Genomic DNA, 8,977 nt, shown 5'->3' with positions numbered 1-8,977 from the left:
TGCTAGAGTGGCCTGACCTAAAGACTCTGCTCCCCACAGAGACACTCCAACAGTGAATGTCATGCCCTGGTCTTGGGGAGGCCCCACTCGTGCTAAGCCAATGAGCCAGAGATGGCCTTGAACTTCTGAACTGTCAGTTTCTTCTCAGCAGGGATGTAGCAACCCAAAACTTCACACAGCCAGTTTCTTTAGATGCAGCCAGGATCACGTTTCCAGTCCATTACACACCCAACATCTGCTGGTCCTGTAGCTGGGCTCTCTGACCTGGAAAACCTCCCCCAAATGGATAAGCCTCTCCTCCTTGACCCCCAAGTCCCCTCCCTCTGGGAGGCATTGCCCCTGTTTGAAATGACAGCCTGCTGGGAGGTTTTTCCTCACACGATCCTATCCCAAGAGTCCAGCAGTAAATACTACTGCCTCACATTCTGTGTCTTCAGAAACCTTGTAGCACACACTCATACACGTGTGCATGTGCATGTGCACACACTGGTACACCCATACACACATAAGTGTATGCTCACACACATACACTCACACATATTCACACACACACACTACATACCTATGACCTACACACAGCGAGACCTGGCCACCTCTAGAGACTTGTTTCTTTTTCCATCCCCAGCCTCTGTCATCATTAGAATCTCTGGCCCTGACAGTTTGATCCTCCTGTTTATAGAACAAATGTTCACACAGTGAAGAGCGACACCTTGAGAGGGCACCTTTTCTGAGGAGAAGGTTTGCCAGAGAAAATACAGGACACCATAGAATATGAGTTTGGAAAAGAACAGTGGATGGGGGCTGGAAAGATGGCCCAGCAGTTAACAGAGCTGGCTGCTCTTCCTGAGGACCTGGGCTCAATCCCCAGCACCCACATGGTCTGTAACTCGGGTTCCAGGGGACCTGAGGCCCTCTTCTTGCCTCTGCTGGGACCAGGCACACATGTGATAAACAGATACACATGCAGGCAAAACACATAAAATAAAAATAAATAAAAGATAAGCAGTGACTATGCTGAATGTCTGTTTCAGTTATTTTATGGGACGTACTTCTATGAACATGATGTGCAGTCTATCAGGTGCGACTGAGCAGCTTCTGTTTCTGTCTCCTAAATACATCAGCTCTGCCAGTACCCACACAGTCAAAGATTTACACCCAAAATACAGCAACCTGATTAAAAATAAAACAGGCAAAGAAATCAAATGCCCATTTTATCATGAAAGATGTATAGATGGAGGCCTTAATTTTTAAAGGTATTCTTTCATGATAGGACTGTCTTCCTTTCTTTCTTTTTTGAGACAGGTTTTTGCTGAGTAGTGGTGGCACACACCTTTAACCTCAGCACTCGAGAGGCAGAAGCAAACAGATCTCTGTGAGGCCAGCCTGGTCTACAAAGCTACTTCTAAGACAAGGATACACAATGAAATCTTGTCTCAAAACACACACACACACACACACACAGAGAGAGAGAGAGAGAGAGAGAGAGAGAGAGAGAGAGAGATTCACTATGCATCCCCTGACTAGCCTGGAACTTTCTGGGTTGTCCAGGCTAGCCTCCAACTCACAGAGATCCACCTGCAAGTTCTGGGACTAAAGGCATTTGCCTCTATTCTTGGCTTTGCTTTTCCAGTGGCACTCAGAAACATTGTTATTTATAAATAGATCCAGGAAGAGGCATATAGGAGATAGGAGTTAAAAGTTTCTAGGAAAAAAATGTTGACAGGTTAACAGATATTACTCTAGCAGGACTATTTTAGCTTTGTCTGTGTAAGATGCTAATTTGCCACCTTTAATGCCAGCTCTCGGGAGGCAGAGAGGATCTCTGTGAGTTTGAGGTTAGCCTGGCCTACAAAGTGAGCTCCAGGACAATCAGAGCTGTTACACAGAGAAATCCTGTCTCAAAAGACCAAAAAAAAAAAAAAAAAGTACCCAAATTTGGAACTTTGAGGTGGTTTATAATTGATGTAATTATATGTAATTGTAGTTCAGTTTTGGCCCAGTGACTAAGCTCTTGCTTGGCATGCTCCAGGCCCCATTCTATCCCCAGTACAACAGTAATAACAGCACTCTCCTCTGCCTGACTCCATTTTCATGACATTGTCACGTAACAAGAAATTCTGTAGTGTATGAAATACCCCCTGTGGGCAGGCCTGCTATTTTCCAGCATCTGGAATGGAGCCTGGGACAAGAAACTCAGCAAATGTCCCCCTGGCATCTGAAAATCAAAGAATTAAAATATACACAGCATCCACTAGGGAGGAAGAAGCTTCTGGTTCACTCGTGTGTTAATGGCATCTTTGGATGAGATTCAGCGTTTAAACCACCGTGGCCTTCCTGCAGGTTGTGTGTGGTTCATCGATATTTACCTGAAGTAGACCTTAGCCATCAGCAGCAGGAAGAGGCAGGAAATCAACATTAGCATTCTCTTTTTAGCATTCATTCCTTCCTGGGGAAGGGAAGGAAAAGGAGGTTCTAAGTGTGGCTTAAACAGACCCACTGCATTCCAACACCCCCAACGGTGGGGTAGTGTCTGCACACATTTGGACACTAACTCAACAGCTCCCTCTAGAATATTCATTGAGAGGGATTAAGGTCATCTCCATTCTGCTTTAAGTGCCTTTGAAGTGATTCTCAAAGATTTGGAATATACTGGCTCTCCTGTGTTTCTTGGAGAAGCAAGTCTCTGTGTGTGTGTGTGTGTGTGTGTGTGTGTGTGTGTGTGTGTGTGTGTATGTGTGTATGTGTGTGTGTGGTGTTGTGCACAGAAGCTGTGTGTGTGTGTGTATGTGTGTGTGTGGTGTTGTGCACAGAAGCTGTGTGTGTGTGTGTGTATGTGTGTGTGTGGTGTGGTGCACAGAGGCTGTGTGTGTGTGTGTATGTGTGTGTGTGTGTGTGTGGTGTTGTGCACAGAGGCTCTGTGTGTGTGTGTGTGGTGTGGTGTGCACAGAGGCTGCTGTTGGGGGTCTTCAGTTGCTCTCCACCTTACTTTTTGAGGCAGGGTCTCTCCGAGCCCAAGCTTTTCTTTTCACCTAAGCCAGAAAGCTCTGGAATCCACCTGCTTCAGCCCCCTTAGTGCTGGGATTCCAGCCATGTGCCACATCCAGCTTTTACATGGATACCAGGAATCAAGCTCAGGTTCCTATGCTTGCTCAACAACCACTTGTCTCCCCAGCCTGGAAGTCCATCTTGTTCCCTTGAAATAACTGCCATGAATCCCTATCGTGTGTTCATGGCAACAGGGTGGGATCATGACGATGAGGTCATCCTAAACCAATAAATTCTGCCCTCAAAGTTGACTTCGTCATGTCTTTCCTAGTAGGCGTGGTGAGACAGAGCAACTGGGGCCGTTTACACAGAGACTGCAAAGAGGGTCCGTGACCACATCAATGGCAGGAGGCTCCAGAGCTGAGATCTGAGCTCCAGTTGGCATGGAGCCTAGGTTGGAGGTTTCACATGGATCTGTTTGAACATTGTGTCCAACATGCCATATGGCAGCGTGCCAGCCTGCAGTGGAGGGCTCTAATGACCTGCTCCTGAGGCAGGGGTTGGGGGAAGGTGGGGCTGGCCCTGAGTTGAACTGGGTTTTAAGTGCCCAGAACACACCAGCTTTGGAAGACAAGCACAGCATGAAAACGCAGAAGGTTAAGGGGCTCCTTTGTAATCTTACATTGCTTATTCACTCATGTGATGACAGTCTGGGTGTTGTAGTCCAGAGGCAGAAACTCATGAAATACATGGATAAAATAAATTCACCTGTTTCTTTTGCCCTTTGTCACATGGCTACTAGGAAATGGGACATCACAAGTGGCTCACATCCTGACTCTACTGGGCAATTCTTCATGAAACATTATCCTACTCAGAAATACCCTTGCAGTTTGAAAATTGACATCTTTAAGCTCACTATTATTGGGAATACATGGACAAGTGAGCTGGGATCCATCCAGCTAGCTGCTCTGCCCCCTGCTGGTTCCCAGTGATATCTTGAAGCACCGGCAACAAATTCAGAGGCCAAGGTCAAAGGATGCTGTCTACACACAATATTTTGTCTTGTTTACAGAAACAGAATCTCATTCTGTTGCCCAGATTGGCCTTGAACTCACAAACACCTTTCTGCCTCAGCCTCCCAAATACTGAGATTGCAGGTATACACCTTCAAGCCTGGCTCCCAGACACAACCTGTCCCAACACTGCTCCTTCAAAGGCCCCTTACCTTGGATCAGGGTGGTGGTAGGTAGGAGACAGCCAAAATGTCCCTTGAGGACCAGTGTTTCCCAGGGAGTGTATCTCTAGGACTTCGCCATGTGAAGTGCCTGGTTGCATCCACTGCTTTTGGGGTGTGTGAATCTTCTGTTAATGGTGATGTCACCAGCATCACAATGGCACCTGGCCGACTCTCTTCATGACCAGATGACATGACTTGGTCCCACTGGAAACATGAAAGGATTTCTTAGAATATTTGGTTGCTTTTGCTTCTTCTAGTTGTGGTATTTCTTCTAAGGACAGATACTTCCTGGCAGAGAGGTTTCGGGTGGCATGTGTGCTGTGTGTACAACAGCGAGGTATCCTCTCTCGCTCCCCTCTCCTGCTGGAGACACTATTCATTGCTCTAAAGAGTGAAGCCTTCTTATACTTTCTCACTCTTGTTTATGTATTCTTTGCCCGCTGATAGAAGCACAGGTTTTCATTTTAGGCATCGTATGATCCCACTATTGCCAGATAGCTATGTGTGATTATAACATAACCCTGTATTTATGTGTTTGTTCATTCTACTCTTGAAAAATAAGGAAACCCAATGTGGTAGTCTGAATGTAAATGGCCCCCATAAGCTCATAGGGAGTGGCACTATTAGGAGGTGTGACTTTGTTGAAATAGGTATGGCCTTGTTGGGGGAAATGTGTCACTTTGTAGGTGGGTTTTGAAGTTTCCTGTGTTCAAGATACTGCCCAGTGTCTGAGACCATTTCCTGTTGCCTTCTGATCAAGATGTAGTCATACCATGTCTGCATGCACACTGCCGTGCTCCCCGCCATGATGATAATAGACTGAACCTCTGAAACTGTTAAGTGAGCCACCCCAATTAAATGTTTTCTTTGTAAGAATTGTCATGGTCATGGTGTCTCTTCACAGCAATAGAAATCCTAAGACCGCCGGAGTGTGAGTTGGGGGGTTTAAACACATCCTTAGGCTCCAGCCAGAAAAAGAAAAAGAAGAGAGGGAAAGCTGGGTGGTGGTGGTGCACCCCTTTAGTCCCAGCACTCAGGAGGCAGGGGCAAGCAGATCTCCTTTGTCAGGAGCCAAGTAGCCTAACTGATTCTCATGGGAAAAAGCTGTGTACCTAACCTTCCGTTAACAGTTTCAATAGCAACCATTTTTCAACAAGACCACAGTATGTACCTTTTGATCAACTCCTTGAAACATAATGGTTTGCTGTATGGTCCGTTGATCAGGCCCTGGAACAAAGAGACCTTTTCCTGAAACCTACCTTACCCTAACTTCCTCCTAGTAACTTTCCCTACCCCTATCTACTTCTCCTAGCCCCTAGCATATATAAGCCTGATTCCCCTTGCAATAAACGAGACCTTGACGTGACTCAGACTGACTTTGTCTTCTTTTATGCGCCTGGTCTCCTTTCTCTCTTGCCCCCATTGATCTTTCAGGAGGTGCCTCCTCGGGTCTCATCAAATAACCTGGCCCGCGGGACGGGGCACTCCTTGAGTTCAAAGCCAGCCTGATCTACAGAGCTAGTTCCAGGACAGCCAGGGCTACACGAGAAACCCTACTTCAGAAAGAAAAAGAGAAAGAAGAAAAAAGAATAGTCACACCCTCCTGAGTCAGGACTCAGAATGGTAGGCTGGCCCTAGCCGGAAAGACTTCTGGGAAGGAAAGGCACTATATTCTACGGTGAGCTCACATCCTAGGGGTGGTTCCCTGAGCCAGGTCCCTGACCTGCCCACTACATCAAACCTTAAGGGAGGAGGCCAGGGTGTGTCTTCACCTAGAGGTGGATTCCATTCTTCACAATTGTGTCTGTTGTGTCTGAAGTCAGGAAACAGATGAATTCTGGTGCCCACCTCCTTAATACTCCATCCTCAGGAAGGTTGGCACTTCCATGCCAGTCTGTCTGACCCTCACTGGCTCATGAAACCAGCATCTCTCTCTCTCCATTCCCTCCACCTGGACACTCGTCTAGCACGGATGGCTGAGGCCCACATCTTCCTACACAGGCTGCTCTCCCCAGATACCCCACCATAGCAATGCCTAAGCCCCGTTAGCCCAGGTCCAGCTGCTTCCCACAGCCAGCAGCACTGATACCATCCTGTCAGAGTCCCTGTCAATCATGGCTTACTGTTTATTATGTGCTGTGGAAGGAATGTGTTCATCAAACTCAGTCTGGCATTTAATTCCCAAGGCAGTCAGTTGTATTCTAAGGGTGAGAACAATCCAACTATGGTACTTAGAGGGGCCTTAGGGGGGTGATCAGATTAGGTTAGTCATTAGGGTACGGCTCCATGGCTCAACCCTGGGGGCTTTTATTTGTTTTTCAGTTATGTCTCTGTGTTGCCCAGGCTAGTGTCAAACTTACTATGTAGCAGAGAATGACTTTGAACTTCTGATTCTCCTGTGCCCACCCCCCAAGTGCTGAGATGACAGGCGTATTCCACAATACCCCCCTGTGTAACACACAGATAGGACCCAGGCAAACACTCTACCAAGTGAGCCACACCCCGGACTCCCAGGGACTTTGCTTGATTTGCTTCAAGTTTGTCATTTTAAGCTGCCTAAGCTGAACTCAAACTCCTAAATGTAAGAGATTTTCCCACTTTAACACCCTGAGTAGCTGGAATAATAATCAAAGCACTGTGCCCAGTCCAGAATGAACACACACACACACACACACACACACACACACACACACACACACTCACACACTCACACACATACAACAGACACACAGACACAAACACAGAGAGACAAAGAGACAGAGACAGAGAGACAGACAGAGAAGAGACACAGACACACACACTCTTTTTATTGTTATTATTCTCTCATATAATACATTCTGACTGCAGCCTCCCCTCCTTCTATTTCTCCTCTACCCCACCTCCCCTCTCCCCCAGATCCAATGCTCCTTGATTTCTCTTTAGAAAACAGCAGCCATCCCAGGAATTCAACCAAACTTGGCATAACAAGGTCCAATAAGACTAGGCACAAACCCTCATATGGATGGATGAGACAACCCAGTAGGAGAAAAAGGGCCCCAAGAGCAGGCCCAAGAGTCAGAGACACGCCCACTCCCACTGTTAGGAGTCTCACAAAAAAACACAAGCTAAACAACCACGATGTATATGCAGAGGACCTAGCACAGACTCTGTGACTATCACTTCCATCTCTGTGAGCCCCTATGAGCCCTGCTTATTGTGTGGGCTGTGTCCTCCTGGTGTCTTGAACTCCTCTGGCTACTAAAATCCTTCCTTCCATACAGCACAGATCCTAATTGATCTTAATAATAAAAACCCCAGAGTAAAATATTAGGGTGAAAGCTGAAAGACCAGAGAAGCAGAGCAGCCAGCCACAAGGAAGACTTCTTACCTCTAGGAATCCTTAGACTGAAAAGACCAAGTTCCTGTCTCCACCTCATCTTATCACTTCCTCTCTCCCCCCAGCCACATCACTTCCTGTCTCCACCTCCCTAGTGCTGGGATTAAAGGAGTGATATCCCAAGGGCTGGGATCAAAGGTTTGTGCCACTACTGCCTGGCCTCTATGGCTAACTAGTGACTTAGCTCTGAACTCTGATCTTCAGGCAAGCTTTATTTGTTAGATCACAAACAAAATATCACCACATTTCCTCTTTTTTTGTCTAAAATTTAAAAAAGGTTATAACTAATATAAGAAAAACTATATACAATAAGCACAATAACTATATATAAAATATACAGGCAATAAATATATCAACAATGTCTAGTACATTTACATTTGACCAGTTCAGAAAAAAATAGTCCATTATCTATCCTATCTTGGTGAGTCCAAAGTCTTGTACCTAATTCACTCTCTATCCTAACTTGCTTTACCATCTAAAACTATCTTTTGATGTCTCTAAACCTTATACACTTTACACCTCTTTAGTGAGTTTCTTTTCTGAGTCTGGTAAACAAGGAAAACTATAACTATAGAACTATCTAATCTTCAACTCCCTCAGAGACCTGAGAAGGAAATAATATTAACTGAGTAAGCAGGAAGTGCAAGCAATCAACTTCCAAAAAGAATGTGAGAAATGACAGAGACAGCTGGCTGCCTAAACAGTCACCCAAGTTTTCTTTGCAACATTGGGGCATCCATCTTTGGCCTACAGGCCTAGAATATCTGACAGACTTTTCTGTGAAGCAGGATATTCTGAAGGGCTGTACTACCTTGTCTTGGCAAAGTTCACAATCTTTTCTTCTGTGTCCTGCTTGCCCCATTTGGACAACATACTGTCAGCAGTCAAGGCAAGAGCACTTTTTTGCCCAGTGGCTAATTTTTTCCACAAAGAAAATAAACTCCATATGGAGTTTCTCTGATGCCCATCATCTTCTCTGAAGTATATTGGTGCTGCCAAAAGCAGACATGTCTCATTGTCATTAAAAAAAAACCTATGTTATTAAAACATCTTAAATGCCACATTTGGTAGATCTCTGAAGTGTTTGAAGATGACCTGCCTATCTAAAATATATTTCTGTTTGACCTTGAAAACATACCTGTGGTGGTATTGTGTTCCCCAAAATATTGTGTACCTTAATAAACTTATCTGGGGTCAGAGAACAGAAAAGCCATAAGATACTTAGGCTAGAAAATGTTAGCACACGCCTTTAATCCTAGCATTCCAGAGACAGAAATCCCTCCGGATCTCTGTGAGTTCAAGGCCACATTGGAAACAGTAGTATCATAATCCATGTGGAATCATCCCTGTGGGGCCCCATCATCCTTTTGGAAGCTTCA

The sequence above is a fragment of the Peromyscus californicus genome, unplaced genomic scaffold (genome assembly GCF_007827085.1).
Source record: "Peromyscus californicus insignis strain IS unplaced genomic scaffold, ASM782708v3 Scaffold_7__1_contigs__length_154581171, whole genome shotgun sequence".
NCBI classification, from domain to species: domain Eukaryota; kingdom Metazoa; phylum Chordata; class Mammalia; order Rodentia; family Cricetidae; genus Peromyscus; species Peromyscus californicus.
The sequence above is the reverse complement of the archived record's forward strand: the minus strand, read 5'-3'. Positions refer to the sequence as shown.